Source organism: Oryctolagus cuniculus, chromosome X (assembly GCF_051225735.1).
Source record: "Oryctolagus cuniculus isolate XC-2025 breed Fujian yellow rabbit chromosome X, ASM5122573v1, whole genome shotgun sequence".
Classification (NCBI taxonomy): domain Eukaryota; kingdom Metazoa; phylum Chordata; class Mammalia; order Lagomorpha; family Leporidae; genus Oryctolagus; species Oryctolagus cuniculus.
Genome location: NC_142888.1, coordinates 87,838,343 through 87,854,478, shown reverse-complemented (window position 1 = coordinate 87,854,478; position 16,136 = coordinate 87,838,343). Strand labels below are relative to the sequence as shown.

At 40.1% G+C, this 16,136-nt stretch overlaps 1 protein-coding gene across 2 annotated transcripts in view; it reads left to right on the top strand.

Annotated features, from left to right (window-relative positions):
* Positions 1 to 16,136, top strand: part of IL1RAPL2 (interleukin 1 receptor accessory protein like 2) — a 1,320,043-nt gene that overhangs the window by 531,125 nt on the left and 772,782 nt on the right. The gene's annotated exons all lie outside the window — the stretch shown is intronic.

The window sequence follows — 16,136 nt, the reverse complement described above, 5'->3', positions numbered from 1 at the left end:
TGCTAATGCACCTAAGAAGGCAGTGGAAGATGGCCCAAGTACTTGGGCCCTTGCCATCCACCTGGGAGACCTGGATGGAGTTCCTGGCTCCTGGCTTTGGTCTGGCCCAGCCCCAGCCATTGATTGTAACCATTTGGAGAGTGAACCAGTGGATGAAAGTGTTTCTCTCTCTCTCCCACTCTCCCTCCCTCTCATTTTCTCCCTGTTTCTCTGCCTTTCAAAACATAAATCTTTTTTAAAAAAGGCATAAAATTCTTTGTATGCATCTATAGAAATGATCATGTAGGTTGTTTCCTCTTTATTAATATCACAAAATTATAGTAATAGTGAAAATGTACTGGTATAAGGGTAGACATAAAGTGCACTGACATAGAATTGAGAGTACAAAAATAAACCTGTATATCTACCATAGCCAATTTATTTTTTATGTGGTTACCAAAGCTATTCAATTGGAAATGGATAGTCTTTTTGACAAATGATGCTGAAACAAATGGATATTCACATGTGAAAGAATGTATTCAGATTCCTACTTCACATTATATACAAAAACTTAAAATGGATGAAACATATAAATCGAATACTTAAAACTATTATATCTCTTAGAAGAAAACATGGCCGGCGCCGCGGCTCACTAGGCTAATCCTCCGCCTTGCGGCACCGGCACACCGGGTTCTAGTCCTGGTTGGGGCGCCGGATTCTGTCCCGGTTGCCCCTCTTCCAGGCCAGCCCTCTGCTGTGGCCAGGGAGTGCAGTGAAGGATGGCCCAAGTGCTTGGGCCCTGCACCCCATGGGAGACCAGGATAAGCACCTGGCTCCTGGCTTCAGATCAGCGTGGTACGCCGGCCGCAGTGCACTGGCCGCGGCGGCCATTGGAGGGTGAACCAACAGCAAAAGGAAGACCTTTCTCTCTGTCTCTCTCTCTCACTGTCCACTGTGCCTGTCAAAAAATTAAAAAAAAGAAGAAGAAAACATAACGCAGATCTTCATGACCTTGACTTATGCTATGATTTTCTAGATATGATCACTAAAGCACAAGCAGACATGGGAAAAAAATGAATAAATTAAACTTCATCAAAATTAACAACTTTTGGGGTAGGTGTTGTGGCATAGCAGGTTAAGCTGCCTCTTGGGACACCAACATCCCATATCAGAGTTCTGGTTCAAGTCCCATCTACTTCACTTCTGATCCAGCACCCTGCTTATACATCTGGGAAATAGCAGATTATGGCTCAAGTACTTGAATTCCTGCCATCCGTGTAGGAGACCCAAGTGGATTTCCAGGCTTCTGGCTGCTGTGGCCATTTGGGGAGTGAACTAGAGGATAGATGATAGATTACTCATTCACTTACACTGGCTTTCAAATAAATAAATATATCTTAATAATTAGGGGCCAGGATTGTGACACAGTGGGTTAAGCTTCAATGACAGCATCCCATATCAGAGCACCAGTTTGAGTCTTGGCTGCTCCATTCCCAATCTAACTCTGCTAACATGCCTGAGAATGCAGCAGAGGATGACCCAAGTACTTTGGCCCCTACCACCCATGTGGGAGAGCCAGATGGAGTTGTAGGTTCCTAGTTTTGACATGACTCAACCCCAGTCACTGTGGTCATTTGGGGAGTGAACCAGCAAATGAAAAATATATCTTCCTCTCCCTCCTCTTCCTCCCCCTGCTCTCCCTCCCTCTACTCTCCCTTTCCCCCTCTTCCTCCCCCTCTCCATTCCCCCTTCTCTCTTTCTCTTTCTCCCTCCTCCTCTCTGTCACTCTGCCTTTCAAACCAATAACATAAAAAGAGAACATATAAAAACATATAATTACAAAAGTAACAACTTTTGTGCATCAAGGGACACTGTCAAGAAAAAATAACTTACAAAACGGGGAAAAATATTCACAATCATTTATCCAGGTCTAAAATTCAGAATATATCAGGGACTCTTACACTAAATAATAAAAAGACAAATACTCTAGTTTTTTAAATGTCAAGAGTTGAATTGACATTTCTCCAAAGAAAATATACAAATAATAAGTACATACGATTTTCAACATCACTCTTCATTAGAGAAATGAAAACCTACACCACTGTAAGATATCACTTCCCCTCAAATGGCTATAATAACAACAAACAGTACAGGGGTGGGCAAGTATTAGTGGGGTTATAGAGAATCTGGAGCCCCCATGCATTGCTAGTGGGAATAGAAAATGTTATAGTCATTGGGTAAAACATTTTGGTGATTCTTCAAAGCTAAACATAGCATAATTACATGGTCTGGAAATTATACTCCTGGGTATACACTAAAGAGAAATGAAAACATATGTTCACACAAACACTGGCACATGAATGTTTATAACAGTATTATTCATAACAGTCAGAAAGTGGAAACATCCCAAATATCCATCAAGTGATGAGTGGATAAACAAAATATATCTACACAATGGAATATTACTTGTACATAATAAGGATTGAAGTACCTATATCATAGCTGAATCTTGAAAGCATTATGCTAAGACAAAGAAGTCATACATGAAAGGCCACATTATTGTAAAATTACTTTTGTTTGAATTGTCCAGAATAGGCAAATAGAGAAATCAGAGTAAGGATTGCCAAGAACTAGAGGAAAGAGAATGGGGCAGTGAATATTTATTGGGGATGGGGTTTCTTTTTGAGAAAACAATAATGTTCTGGAATTGAATAGAGGTGATGGTTGTAGAATCTTGTGAATATATTAAAAACCATGAATTATGTGGTTTAAAGGTGAATTTTATTGATTGTGAATTACATATAAAAAAGGTAGGTTTGAATCCAAAGAGCTCTTTGTGGTGGGAGGGGTTGTGAGGGAAACAAACCTCTTCTCAGTGAGAAAAATAGAGTGGGGAGAGAAGAATATACAAACAATGCAAAAATCTATCACTTCCCCTAATTCTTGCCAGTTGTTTCTGTGATACTTCCAGTTGCCCAGCCAGTCTTTCACAAGCTTTAGCAACTTAAAGATGCCAGGATCCCCTCAGGATATTGGCATGTCCAGGCCAATCTGATGGACCTTTTCTTCTTCCTTTACAACAGAAATGACCAAGGATGTCTTATTTCTTGTAGGGGAAGTAAGGCAAAGAATAAAGTGATTATATACGTACAAGGTCAACTGAGATGAAACCTCAGCCTCAAGGTTAAAACAACATTCAGTTTTAGCCCAAAATGCATTTATGTTTACCTCTACTTTCTGAAATTTTCCGCTTAAGATGACATGAGAGTCAATTTATTCGTTTATGCACACCATTAAAGTTGGAATGTTTGATATGCATGTGCTGTTTGTTGTATAGCAATAACTAACTATAATTGGAATATATCCCATTTTATGATTCTTTGAATTCTTAGTGATCTTCCCCCCTCTCCATTTCCTCTGTCTCTAACGCCCATAACTTAATCTTTCTCCTGCTCCACACCCAAACTGCTTTGATGGAAACATATATAGGGTGCCCATTTCAGCATTCTAAAATTCATAAGGCTTCTACATAACCTTGTTAAAAATATGTGACTTTATAGCTGGAACTAAAGAGAGCAAATTTGGGAATTATGTCCATAACATAGGAAAAAGACATTCTAGTTTCTTAATTTCATCCATCTCACATTCTCTGAGAATGGAACACAAAGCTTATTATTGAGACAAGATGTGTGAAAAATACTTCTGAGATAGCATATTGTAGAAGTGTCTACATCTTCACTGGGGCCCCTGAAGAGCAAAATGTCCTTTGTAAAGTGGACATTTCTGAATTTTATCATTATCTCGTTTCTTCATGTGTGTTTTTCTCTATATATCTTACAGGATTTTCCCCTTTGTTAGCCACTTCATTTCTTCTTTTTTTTAAAGGTTCATTTATATTTTATTTTTGAAAAGCAGACTCGCGTGCATGTGCATACACACACACACACACACACAGAAAGAGAGAGAGAGAGAGAGAGAGAGAGAGAGAGAGAGAGAGAAACACTCCCCAAATGGGTGCAACAGCCAAAGCTGAGTCAGACTGAAGCCAGGAGCCAAGAGCTGCTTCTGGGTCTCCCTCATATGTCCAGAGCCCAAACACTTGAGCAATCTTCTGTTGCCTTCCCAGGCACATTAACAGGGAGCTGGATAGGAAGTGGATCAGTCGGTATTCGAACTAGTGCCATTACTGGCGTTGCAGGTGGTGGCTTAACCTTCTACACCACAGTGCTGGCTCCATTTCTTCTACTTTTTTCCCCTCAGTTCTTAGTTTTTTGTCACCTTTTCTATTATCACTTTCCCTGCTATGCCAGATTCATATTTCTTTGCTAAAGCATAATTTATAATTCTTCATTTTTATTTTTTAGATAGGATTTCCATAATCAGGTCTGTCTTCTTTTCTTAACCAGTGTCCTTGTTGGCTTCACCCACATGCTCTCTAGTTCCATGCATATTTCTGGGCTGGATTTCCCCCCACTTGACCCTGTGACATCATAATCTGTCATGAAAAATTCCCATGGGACACTATTCACTTTGAAATGTCTTTATCTTGCCTCACAGTAGCAGAAATTTGGTTACCTAAGCAAGTGAAAGATATTTCCAAATACTAACAGGGTATCTTTCTGGGCACAGTTTGATATAACTCCTAGGAAAAACTGTAATCTTACATTTCCAAATATTTTAATGTATTTTGATTTGCAGGTCTTCTTCATGCCGTCCACACTTTGTATGAAAGGAATGTGCTTCATAAAGCATCAGACTGAATACAAGAAAATCAATAAGCAATCTGTGTGATAATTAATTAAGGTGCCAGAATGAATTACTGTTTCATCCTCTCCTGATTTGGGTCAGAGTCGTGCTTGATTTGGGAAGTTGTCCATTTTCAATTATGGTTTGTGCTCTGTTCTTTTGATGTGACTGGAATGAATGACTGGCAGAAAATCATGTTATGGCAGAAAAATAACAGATAAGTTTAACATAGTGACTTGTGGTTTGAATAAAGACATTTTATAAAGACAGAGATGACATTAGTGTGAAGTCATGTAGGAACAATTCTCTGTACATCTGTAGGCAGGACTATGATGAAATCAGCTTGTTTCTCTATGCATTGTTCTAAGTTTTCATATATTCATTCAGCAAACATTCTGTGACTTAATACTCTGTCATTCATGGTACAATGCACCAGAAGTGAAGCTATGTACAATAATTTCATGGTCCCTGCCTTCAGATAACTTACAGACTAACAAGGGAAAACAACATTAAATAGTGACTCATATAAGTCATTAAATATGATTTTTTCAGGGCTACAAAGAAGTATCTTGTGATTAACCAGATTTTTTTCTGTAACTTTAAGATTAATACTAAAGCTAGTAATCATCTTGAAAACTTTCTTGGTCTCCTGTACATCTTAAAGGCCAAGGGCATAAAATAATACATGAGGGAATTTTTTCTCAGGAATTCAGTGAAAGTTGTGGGTGATCCCAGCTTAGGTCTAGAGTATCAGGCAACATACCCAACCCAAGAATGTTCTCAGCGGTGCAATGCAGCTCATTACCTAGTCCATGTCTCAGCTCCATTTATGCTTCTTTTAATTGATGTGGACTAACCCAATTGAATGTTGCCCAATCATAGGCTGGTAATACAAGGATACTTAGAAAATGTTGTGGACAATGGAATTAAAAGTTTATTTGCAACACAAAAAAATTGAAATCCATGCCTGAGAAGAGTCTTTAAAAAGCTTATGGATAATTCATATTATGAAAAAACTGTGTACAAATTTCAAAAATTTCTGCAACAAAATAAACTCATTCCATTTTTCTATGATCTTTTTGAAGTATCTTCATGATGATCAATAGCATGCTTTTTGGTATTTAGTGAATTCCAGGGGCTGTGTGGATAGTGACAGACCCAACTGTCTATCAGAGGAATGAATGTTCTTAATAGAAATGAGCTCTGAATTTACGGGTGTTAAAAATAGCAAGACTCTTGAATAAAGGGGGATAGAGAACTTCAATAAGTGAACAGGTCTCTACTTATTCCGGATCATCATCAGCCTGAAGGCAGAGGGCCTGGAACAAACCTCTTCAGGTTTAAGATTATATGGAATTTGACCTACTGATGTACTAGCGCTCCTGGAAGGATGGCTGAATGCCAACTCCACTTTCCTTAAATGTGCATTTAAAGAGCAATTGCTGGTGCCAATTTATTCTTAGCTCTGTGGGCCTTCTCGTGTATATGTCACATAGACAGGCACATTACTTATATTTGATGCAAGGGTCCAAGCCTAAATGTGCTCACAGATTTCATAACTCTATTTTGTGTAATTATACTCAACTTAGGGAATGAGTAACTGCCCCTTTCTTTCCCAATGGGCATGTGATTAATTGACTTCATAGTAAAAATGCCTTTAACACAGAGATAAGCTCCAGTGGGCTCCCAGAAGGTTACATTGTAAATCTAGATAGAGTTTACCTGGCCCTTCCTCATTAAACTGGGATAAGTCAAGTTTAAAAATGAGCGCCTTTTCATGTCAGCAAGGACAGGAAAAAGCTAAAGTAAGCTCAAGAGTTTACCTACACTCCATTCCAGAGAGATGCTACATGCTAGTTCACTAGCACACCTTTGTGAGGATGGATGCAGCATTTTAGTAATTAGTATCATTTTAAAATAAGTAGCATTTTTTATCTTTGAGATCCTTTGGTGATAATATTTTTTGGAAGTCATTTCTAACTCCATTTGTTTTTTTTTTTTTATTTTTAACTTTTATTTAATGAATATAAATTTCCAAAGTACAGCTTATGGATTACAATGGCTCCCCCCCCCCATAACGTCCCTCCCACCCACAACCCTCCCCTTTCCCACTCCCTCTCCCCTTCCATTCACATCAAGATTCATTTTTGATTCTCTTTATATACAGAAGATCAGTTTAGCATCCATTAAGTAAAGATTTCAACAGTTTGCTCCCACACAGAAACATAAAGTGAAAAATACTGTTTGAGTACTAGTTATAGCATTAAATCTCAATGTACAGCACACTAAGGACAAAGATCCTACATGAGGAGTAAGTGCACAGTGACTCCTGTTGTTGACTTAACAAATTGACACTCTTGTTTATGGCATCAGTAATCACCCTAGGTGAAACCTACATTTTTAAGACAAATAAATCTATGATTTCAGAGAACAAGGGTTCTTTCTGTCCTTCATTCTCTATTTTCCTAAACATAAAACCTTATGAAAACAAGAAGGGCAGATATTATTTTATATTATTTTAATTTTCCTATGGCACCCAACCCATTAGTATAGTGTAGTGGTGAATAATGTGGGTTGATGAGCTGACATTTAACTGAAACAGAATCCATGGGAATCTCTGAGGAACTCAGACTTCAGGATTTGTTCCTCTCTGATGGGAAGATGTTTCTGGCTGGCAGAATTATTTGAATATCATCAAGGAGAACCTCTCAGAAGGGAGAGTAATTAAAGCAGGGAGTCTGGCAGTTTGGGTGCGTGCTCAAAGACAATGAATATGGATCTGAAACTAAAACCCATGGAGAATGAAAATGAATGAAACTTGGGAAGAAAAGACCCATCCTGGTTTTCTGTACATCATCACTCCTTTAAAGAACATCAGCAAATTAACCAATCTGATTTTGGGATATTATCTGGGAGGTGTTTTTTTTTTTTTTTTTTTTTTTTTTTTTTTTTTTTTTTTTTGACAGGAAGAGTGGACAGTGAGAGAGAGAGACAAAGAGAAAGGTCTTCCTTTTCCGTTGGTTCACCCCCCAATGGCCGCTGCAGCCGGTGCACTGCGCTGATCCAAAGCCAGGAGCCAGGTGCTTCTCCTGGTCTCCCATGGGGTGCAGGGCCCAAGCACTTGGACCATCCTCCACTGCACTCCCAGGCCACAGCAGAGAGCTGGCCTAGAAGAGGAGCAACCGGGAAAGAATCCGGCGCCCTGACCAGGACTAGAACCTGGTGTGCCCGTGCTGCAGGCGGAGGATTAGCCTATTGTTCTAACTTCATTTGTGCATTAAGCCCTCACCAGTATCTACTTAGTCTGGACTGTCATAAACATTAGTGATCTTAGGCACGCCTAGCCATCTGTATAACCAGTATATTGCATGTGTAGCTGTCTTCGCGGCTATCTGAGCACGAATGTGTGTCTTTCATTCCTTTGTGAAACATTTAAGGATGATAAAAATATGGTTTTGGGGCCGGCGCCGCGGCTCACTAGGATAATCCTCTGCCTTGCGGCACCGGCACACCGGGTTCTAGTTCTGGTTGGGGCGCCGGATTCTGTCCCGGTTGCCCCTCTTCCAGGCCAGCCCTCTGCTGTGGCCAGGGAGTGCAGTGGAGGATGGCCCAAGTACTTGGGCCCTGCACCCCATGGGAGACCAGGATAAGTACCTGGCTCCTGCCTTCGGATCAGCGCGGTGCGCCGGCCGTGGCGGCCATTGGAGAGTGAACCAACGGCAAAAGGAAGACCTTTCTCTATGTCTCTCTCTCTCTCACTATCCACTCTGCCTGTCAAAAAAAAAAATGTGGTTTTGGAGGAATGGTAGAACCCCTGTGCATTGTTTGTGTGGCCAAACTTCTCACACACTCTGAGAACTCTATAGTCAGGGATGTAAAAATATTTCTGTTAAGTGTTTTCCTCATGTGCATATTAATAATTAGTGGTAACTCCTTTGCAAAGAAAGCATGTTCTACAAAAGTTTGGCTTCAAAAGCTTCAAAATTAATTCTTACTGTTCAGCCTGCAGAGCCATAAGCTACTTGAGAACAGGAACCAGGATATTATTTATTTGAGATGTGGGGAGAGAGGAGTGGAAAGAGAGAGAGAGAGAAAGAGAGAGAGAGAGAGAGAGAGAGAGAGAGAGCAATCAAGCAAGCCAGCCGTGGGGATGGTTAGTTCCCATCCTTTGGTTCATTCCTTAGATGCCCACAGAGTCCAGGGCTGGGCCATGTAGAAGTTAGGTCCAAGGAGCTTGATCCAGGCCTCCCATTTGGACAACAGGAACCCAGCTACTTGCCTCATCACAGGTGCTCTCATCTGTATTAATCAGGAAGCTGGATTCAGGAGTTAAAGGCAGGTATCAAAACCAGGCACTATGATATGAGCTGTAGGCATCTAAACCAGCATCCTAACCACTAGGGCAAATGCCTCAGGAACCAGGGCATTTTCATGTTTGAGTCTTCCACAGCATTTTGTGACCCTGAGAAATAATAGGTGTTTAGGAAACAATGTTGAATGAAAAATAAATATATTGAAGTCCATGTTGGGTAGCATGAGGAGAGGAGCAGTTTTTAAAGAATTCCTATAGGGAATTAATTTCATCGAGTTTTCAGGACTTATCATAGAGAAAGTGAAAAGTAATACACTTAGCTAGGCTCACATTCCTAATGGGTCACGTTTTATGTTTCTGACTCCACGTCATCCTTCCCCAATTTACCTGTGTAGTCTCACCCTTCACCAACACCAATTGCATAATCCAAAAAATTTAATTTAGCTATAAGCTAGGCGGGGGTGAATAAAGGCAGGTAAAACTATCACATCCAGTTGCCTTAGCTCTTCAAACATTTGATTCCGACTCCCCTGCCCTTACCCTCACACCTAAATCTGCTAGATCTTTCATTTGTTTGTGTTCTCCATCCTGGCTTTGTTTCTTTAACCACTTGTATTAATTAGAGTTCTCCAGAGAATCAGACTTTCTCTTCCCCTGCAAACTTTTCTCTCTGACCCACATGTCGGGTACACACACACACACACACACACACCACCCCGGGGGAATGAGGGAGGAGCAGGAAGAGATTTATATATACAAAGGCACTTCAAAGATTTCTTGGAAAACAAAATTGAAAGATGAGTTTGCTTTGGTGCAAAATTCTTTTTTTTTGAAATCCATAGTTTTTTTCATAATATGCACCTTTATGAACTTTTTTAAAACCCCTCCTATGCATGGATTTCAATTTTTTGTACCAAAATAAACTTATCTTTTAATTCTGGTTTCCACAAATTTTTGATGTGTCCTAATCAGCCTAAGGAATTGTTTTACATGATTATGGAGGCTGAGAGGTCCTGTAATCTGCTGTCTACAAGATGAAGACCCAAGGGCATCAATGATGTAATCCAGTCCTTGTGCAAGAAAAGACTCATGTCCAGGCCAGCAGTCAAGAAGAGTGAGAAAATTTTTCCTTCTTCCACCTGTTTTTCTATTTGTGCCTCCAATAGACTAGCGGAGGCCCACTGGCATGGGGAAGGTCAATCTGCTTTACTTTGTCTACTGATTCAAATACTATTCTTACCTAACATCCCAGTCACAGACACATCATGAATGATGTTTAACCACATATCTGAGCATACCTTGGTCCAGTTATATTGACACACAAATTTAACTATCATGCCGCTGCGCTCCAGGTTGTCTATCTGGATCTAAATTACTACCTCCCAACCTTCTGGCTTCCCCTCCTGAACTGACTACCCTGGCATTTACCCAGCCTAACTGGAACAGCAATAGTTGACTTTCCCTCCTGTCTGGCATTGACTATGCCATTCCAACAGTGTTAGTAATCCCAGATTTCTATATAGCCTATCCAAAAAATCATTTTAAAATAAAAAAAATGCTTTAAAGTTATGGCTAGGCAGGGGCAGGTGACTGATTCAAATGATTTAAGCGTGTTCTTCTTTTGATAGAAATCCCTTTCATTAGACCTTACTTGTCATGACTCATTTAGAAAATATCATTCATTTCTCTGTTCTTGTTTCCCACCTGTAATCCATATGTGTTTTCATCCTGCCTTTTCTACTTTGTGAGGCAGTGCCTTTGGGTAATTGGGGACACAGCTCTGGAGTCACATAGATAGCTCGGGTTTGCATCATGGACCCACAGATTAATAAACTGCTCTATCTCAATACCCTCATTTGTTAAATTGAGATAGTGATGGTATGAATCTCACAGGATTGTTGTGAGTATTTGCAGTTAATCCAAGTACAATGCTTAGAGCAGTGCCTAGAACATGGTAGTATTCAGTGAATGTTCATTCATGTTATTCCCCCCACAATAAAACTCAAATCTCTCCTCAGACTCTTTTCTTTTACTACTGCTATAAGCCTAGTCATTTTCACTTTTCACCCAAGCCCATGCTCTGAACTAAAATGAGTGTAATCTTAACACACAAATCCTATCGAGGTATCCTCTTATCTAAATTTCCAGTGGTTGCGCTTCACACTCAGAATAGAATCTAAACTGCTTTCCCTGGTCTGAAAAGCCTTACATGATCTGACCCATGCTCCATCCATCCACTCTTTTTCTGTCTCTGTTATACCAGCTAGGGTTGCCAGCTTGCTATTTCTAAAATTACAAAAATATTTCTTGCCTTAGCCTTTGTATAAGGTGTTTCCTCTTCCTGGAACAGTTTTCCCTCTGATTTTTCCATGGTGTGACTCCTTGTCATATTAACTCTTCAGAGATGCCTCTGGGGCACCAACTCTCAAAGAGCCATTTGACAACTACTTAGTGATCAGCCTATTCAAATGCTTTGCACTGTATTTATCATTATCTTACAAGCCATAAGTAATTTGCATATTTTCATTTATGACCTGTCACTTTTCACCAGAATGTAAGTTCTATGACAGTAGGGTCCTTGTTCACAACCTTATTAATTAAAAAATATTACTGAGGGCCTACTATGCACCAAGCAATGTTCTAGGGGCCATGGAAATATTATCATTTGTAAAACAGATAAAAAAAAACACTGCAGTGTTAGAGCCTATTTTCTAGTAGGGGGAATAGACAATAAGAAAATAAGTTAGACTTGTTTATGTGCTCCCTTTGACTCTTAGTCCTTTCATTATGAGCAATTGTGAACTGAAATTGATCACTTGGAATAGTGAGATGGCATTGGTACATGCCACCTTGATGGGATTGAATTGGAATCCCCTGGTATGTTTCTAACTCTACCATTTGGGGCAAGTCAGCTTGAGCATGTCCCAAATTATACATCTCTTCCCTCTCTTATTCCCACTCTTATGTTTAACAGGGATCACATTTCAGTTACTTTTCAACACTTAAGAATAACTGTGTATTTAATTACAGAATTAAACCAGTCATATTAAGTAGAACAGACAAAAAAAACTACTAAGAGGGATAATGTATTAAGTTGTTCATTAACAGTCAGGGCTATGCTGATCAAGTCACCGTTTCCCATAGTGTCCATTTCACTTCAGGAGGTTTCCTTTTTGGTGTTCAGTCAGTTGTCACCGATCAGGGAGAACATATGGTATTTGTCCCTTTGGGACTGGCTTATTTCACTCAGCATGATGTGTTCCAGATTCCTCCATTTTGTTGCAAATGACTGGATTTCGTTGTTTCTTACTGCGGTATAGTATTCATGGGAAGTGAGATACTCAGCAGACTCATAGAATGGCAGATGTCCTAAATAGCACTCTGGCCTCAGAATCAGCCCTAAAGGCATTCTGATCTGGCTGAAAAGCCCATGAGAGTATTTCAGGCATGGAAAGCCAAGACACTCTGGCAAAAAAAAAAAAAAAAAAAAAACAAAACAAAAAACAAAACAAAACAAAAAAAAACCCCTAAATGAAAGATCTCTGTGAGTGAGATCCCAGTGGAAAGAACAGGTCTTCAAAGAAGGAGGTACCTTTCTCTGAAGGGAGGAGAGAACCTCCACTTTGACTATGACCTTGTCTAAACAAGATAAGAGTCGGAGAACTCAGAGGGCTTCCATAGCCTTGGAAACTCATGACTGGAGCATAGGAAGATTACTGATGCCATAGACAGGAGTGTCAATTGGTAAAGTCAACAACAGGAGTCACTGTGCACTTACTCCTCATGTAGGATCTCTGTCCTTAATGTGCTGTGCATTGAGATTTAATGCTATAACGAGTACTCAAACAATATATTTCACTTTGTGTTTCTATGGGGGTGCAAACTGTTGAAATCCTTACTTAATGCATACTAAACTGATCCTCTGTAAAAAAAAAAAAAATAAAAAAAAAGAAATTATCAACTCCCAACTTGACTCTCACTGGGATTAAACATGACAATAGGTCTGATCTGATTTCATAATCATTTAAAAAAATCATCTATTATTTTTCACTTTATGTTTCTGTGTGGGAGCAAACTGTTGAAATCCTTACTTAATGTATACTAAGCTGATCTTCTGTATATTAAGATAATCGAAAATGAATCTTGATGTGAATGGAAGGGGAGAGGGAGTGGGAAAGGGGAGGGTTGTGGGTGGGAGGGACGGTATTGGGGGGAAGCCATTGTAATCCATAAATCGTACTTTGGAAATTTATATTCATTAAATAAAAATTAAAAAAAAATAAAATAAAATACTTACATGTAAAAAAAAAGAAAATAAGTTAGATAGTGAAAATCAGGGAGGATGATGAATGTCCAATGATGGTGGGGTATATGTGGCAGTTTTATGAAAGGTGGACAGGGAAGGCCTCAGTGGTAGAGGGCCATCTGAGTAGAGATACAAGAGTGTAGGAACTTCTCTATTTTCAGAGAAGGTGATCCAATTGAGGAAGGGACAACCTCCCAGATATAGGAGCAAGCATAATGTGTTCAAAGGACAACAAGGAACCCAGTGTGGCTGGTGTTAGATGAAAGAGGCTGGGAATAGTAGGCAGTAATTTCAGAATGGATAATGCAGGGAGAGATGGCCAAATCAAGTAAGGCATAGTACAGCATGGTAACGTCAGTGAATTTTCTTCTGACTTACGTGGAATACCAGTGGCTCAATTTGAACAGAGGATTAACATTACTGTATGTTTTAGAAGGCTTACTTTGGCTTCTAGATGGGGAACATACAAGAGAAGAGACAAAAAGACAAATGAAGAGGTTGTGGCAATAATCTAGAGTGACAGATAATAATGATGGGAACCTGGTGCTGGCAATGGAGGTGGTAAGGAACAGTCAAATTCTACATATATTTTGTTTTTAAAAAAATTTTTTTTTATTCTAGAGGTAGAGAGTATTCTTATCTACTGGTTCAATATCCATGTGCCTGCAACAGCAGGGTCTGGGCCAGGTCAAAGCCATGAGCTAGGAGCTCCATCCAGATGTTCCATGTGGGTGATGACACAAGGACTTGAGTCATCACCTGATGCCTCCAATGGCACACAGTAACAGGAGGCAGGACAGGAAGCAGAGTAACTGGGACTTAAACCAGGCATTCTGATATGGGATAGACATCTCAAGCTCCAAATTAATTGCTGTGCCAAATGCCCACCCTGCCATATTATTTTGAGGAATAAATTAGATGTTGTGGTGGCCAGAATAATATTTGGCCTATAGTCAGTATTTAACAATTTTTAAAAATCTGTATTGGATTTTCTTTCTTTCAAAGATTTATCTATCTACCTGAGAGGTAGAATTAAGAGTGAGCAAGTGTAAGACAGAGAGGGCAAGATTCTCCATCTGCTGGTTCACCCCCCTAAATGGCTGCAAAGTCTGGAGCTGGGCTGACCTGAAGCCAAGAGCCAGTAGCATCCTCTGGGTCTCCCTAAAAAAACATGTATTTGGAAGGCAGAGAGTGATAGAGTAGGAGAGAGTGGGAGAGAGTGGGAGAGAGTGGGAGAGAGAGAGAGAGAGAGAGAGAGAGAGAGAGAAGGGATCTCCAAATGGCCTCAACAGCCAGGGCTGGGCCTGGTTGAAGCCAGGAACAAAGACCACCACCCAGGTCTCTCATGTGGGTGTCAGGGGCCTGGGTACTTGAACTATCATCCATTGCTTCCCAGGTACCTTGGCAGGGAGTTGGATCAGAAGCAGAGAAACCAGAACACATATGGGATGTGGGTGTCCCAAGCAGTGCCTTAACACGCTGCATCAGTGCCTACCCCTAAATGAACATTTTCAACTCAATGAATTTCAACCATTTAAATTACCTCTACCTCCTCCACTTAGTTACAACTATATCATGTCACCAAGTTACAATTGTGGCATGAAGTAAGCTTTAAAAATTATAATCCCCTTTTCTGACCTCTTTCTTTTTTATTCTTATTACTTTTAAAGATTTATTGATTCATTTGAAAGTCTGAGTTAGAGAGAGGGAAGGAGAGGAAGAGAGAAAGGGAGAGGGAGGAGGAGGGGGAATGAGAGGGGAAAGGGGAGGCGGGGGGGCAAAGATCATCCACTGGTTTACTCCTCAGATGGCTGCAATGACCAAGGCTGGGCCAGGCTGAAGCCGGGAGCTTCATTTATTTCTCCCATATGGGTGTGCAGGGGGCCAAGCAGTTGGGCCATTTTCTGTTGCCTTTCCCAGGCCACTAGCAGGAAGCTGGATCAGAAGTGGGGCAGCCTGGACATGAAATGTTGCCCACATGGGATGCCAGTGTTACATCCAGTGGCTTTACCTGCTATGCCACAATACTGACCCCTTGACCTCTTTCTAAGGTATGTCTACTTGGAACTTTGCTTTCTGAGAGTGTTTAGAAGGCTGTATTTGCTTTGGTTTTCCATCTGTGGGAAAGAAAAAAAAGCTGAGAAGCCCATTATTAATCTTCTTGCATCAATATTTACTTTGTAAACCTATGACAATCTTCTTTCATGGGTCACAGAGAAGACTAATTACACTGACTAGGCTAATGAGCTCAGTATCCAAGTGTTCATATATTGAGACGATCTTCTCAGATTTCCTTTGAAGTTGTTCAGATGCTTCACCCATCTATATTTTACAGCAAAGTCCTAAACTTCTACAAAATCCACAAAGTTATCTGATGTTGATAAATGTAAATAAGTGTATATGTGTGGGCTTGTGGGCCAATGGATAAATATGATCAATGGGACATGTCCACTCATGTTTACAACCCAATTGTAGAAAAAACAGAACTAGAGTGCTAAGACAAAGAAATACACTTAAGTGAGCATCTCCTAAGAGAATAATATGTGACAGAGATTTATAAGCCAACACTAGCACAGATAAGTCATTACAACTTGAGGGAAGTAGAATGACCCATAACGATTATGTCTGCCATACTGAGGGTGAGCTGGAGGATGAAGAGTGTTAGTGATTCCTTAATAAAAGACAAATGATGATTTATTTGAATTATTTTGTGTAGGACAGTTTTGAAATTCCTGGGTAAAAGTCTACTACAGTGGCTTCCTTTCCTGAAGGGAGGGTCTTAACAGCTCCAGG